At 47.0% G+C, this 2,628-nt stretch overlaps 1 pseudogene; it reads right to left on the bottom strand.

Moving 5' to 3' along the window:
* Nucleotides 1-1,057: 1,057 nt before the first annotated feature.
* LOC119358720 lies at nucleotides 1,058-2,330 on the bottom strand (annotated as a pseudogene).
* Between the last annotated feature and the right edge of the window lie 298 nt (nucleotides 2,331-2,628).

Below are 2,628 nucleotides of genomic sequence, written 5' to 3'. Positions count from 1 at the left end.
AACTTGCAGAAGCTTCTTGGTCCATTTTTCGGGAAGCTTCTGCAAGCTTCCAACCCATTTCCCTTTTTCTTTTTCTACTAGATTTCTTCTCATCGGTTATTGTTTTCTTTCTATTGTTTTCAATTATGTTTTTGTTGCTCTTTCCTATTTTTTTCTCGCTTTTTTTTCTTGTTACATTTTCAATTTGATCTAATTTTTTCATCAGATTGGTGAACTTTTGTAAATATTGTGAACAATTGTTAAAAAATTTAAACTTTTTCTACAAATTTGTGAATTTTTTTGGATTCACAAACCTTCTAGAATTTATGATTTTTGTAATTCATGAACAGTTTTTTTGAAATCATGAGTTTTTGTTTCAAAACCTTTTTCATATTTCACAAACGTTTTGCATGTTTTTTGATTTTTTAAATATATGAACTTTTCAAAATCGTGAACTTTTTTCGAATAGGCAGCGGGCTAGTCGGTGGTTAACAGTGTCAATTCAACAAATCAAACTCAAGTCCCCGCAAAAAAAAGAGCAAACCCATGGAAGGGGCAACCCGGGCAAGCCACCAGCCCGCCTTCGTGGGCCAGCCCATGTGAACCTCAAATGCGCGCCGGTTGTCTTCTGGGGCGCTAAAGGCGCCGAATAGGGAGTCCCTTTAATTTGTGAAGATAAATGTACTTTTTGGATGGCCCCATTGGAAGACCTTGAAGTTTTTCCTGCTTTATAGACAATACATTATTATTCTCTCGCCTCAAAGGGATAATAAGTTATAATTCTCGAAAAGAATATAGTCATAGTATTGTAGTACAGTTAAGGCTAAATAAAAGAAATGTCATAATAGTTGTCCATGGTTAATTAGCTACTACCCCACCCGATATATATTTATTTTCGTCTAACACTGAATCTTTTTTATCAATTAGTCACTACAAGTGCCAAAAAAGTATATACACAAATTAAATAACAGACAACAACCGCATCGCCACACAAGAGATCAACGCAAAAGACGACAGACGACGAGGGGCCCCTCACGCGTTCGTGGCCCACGCGTCATGGACACTCAGAGTATATATATCAGTCCATGAGGCCGGCGTCTATGTGGAGGGCAGTGCCGAGGTTGAACGGGCTGACGTAGTCGAGCGAGCCGGTCATGAACTGGCCGACGATGATCCGGTTGGCGCGCTCAGTTGGGTGGTTGGCGTCCCAGAACACGTACTGGTCCCGCTCGGTGCAGACGTTGGACAGCGCGGTGCACAACCCGATCCCGTTGTGCGGCCCCTGCCCACAGCACGCCTCGGGTCGGTGATGAAGTCCAAGTGGATGCGGAAGGTGTTGGCGGCGATGAACGTTCCATCGCCGTAGCGCGCGTTGAGCTCCTACAGGACCCGGGTCAGCTGCGGGTTGAACAGCTCCGCAGCGCGCATCAGGTCGGCGTCGCACTTCCCGCCACGGCTCCGGGCGAGCTGCGCCGGCGTGCAACCTAGCGGGCCTGTCCCCGTCACCAGCACACGTCGCGCGTCCATATCATACAGCCTCTGCATACTTTCCCTGGTACTCATGGAAGTACTGCAGCTGCCTGCTCATCCTCACCATCTCCATCTGTGTACGAGTAGATCCCATGGTTTACCAGTATAGTTGATTGAGATATTAGTACTCTTTTTTGCACAAACTTGTAAATTTGACAGAACTAGAGATGAATTCGTGTCGCACGTACAAATTGAATGCCCGTGTCGTTGAGGATGCCGACGCCCGCCGACGCGAAGTTGGCGCCCACGAGCAGCTTCTCGCCGTGGAGCTCCGGGGATAAGTAGGGCAGCGTGGGCTCCGCGCCGAGATGCTCACCTGAGACACGACTACATTAATTGCGCCATGCACTAGATAATCAATGGCAGTGGTCGTCACGTACTCCCTCCGTTCTTAAATATTTGTCTTTCTAGAGATTTCAAATGGTCGCCACATACGGATGTATATAGACATATTTTAGAGTGTAGATTCACTCATTTTGCTCCGTATGTAGTCATCATTTAAAACCTCTAAGAAGACAAATATTTAGGAACGGAGGGAGTAGTACGTACTGATGATGTCCGGTATGTTGAGGCCGTTGGAGAAGCGGCGGCCGGTGGGCTGGTGCATGGGGTAGTCAATCCCGTACGGCGGTGAGTCGGCGCGCGCCATGCTCATCAGATAGTTGTTGTCGCCGTTGTGCACCAGGGAGTCGCCGAACACGAAGAAGGCGCGCGCGGACTCCGCCGGCGACGCCAGAAGGACTACGCCCAGCGCCATTGTCGCCGCCAGGAGAACGCAGCCCGGTGAACTACTGTTGGCCATCGTCACCGTGAACTGATCGGTCGAGGCAAATCTTGCATCGATCCCTTGATCGACCCCCACGATATATAGTGGGCAATGCACGAGACCGGTCTGGCTGCCTTCATGCTCAAGAGGTCTGTGTACATACATAGAGGAGCCCAGCAGAATGTTGCATCAAATTTACTAGACAATTTCAGTATCTTACTCCTTTTTTCTGCGGGTGAGTATCTTATTCTTCTGAACCAGGAAAAGCGTTCTCGTAAGGAGATCATCTACTCAGTCCTAAATATATAGGGCCATTGCATAATTATAAAATAATAATTAATGAACATAAAATC

Source organism: Triticum dicoccoides, chromosome 2A (genome assembly GCF_002162155.2).
Source record: "Triticum dicoccoides isolate Atlit2015 ecotype Zavitan chromosome 2A, WEW_v2.0, whole genome shotgun sequence".
Lineage (NCBI taxonomy): Eukaryota > Viridiplantae > Streptophyta > Magnoliopsida > Poales > Poaceae > Triticum > Triticum dicoccoides.
This window is presented reverse-complemented; position numbering and strand designations above follow the sequence as displayed.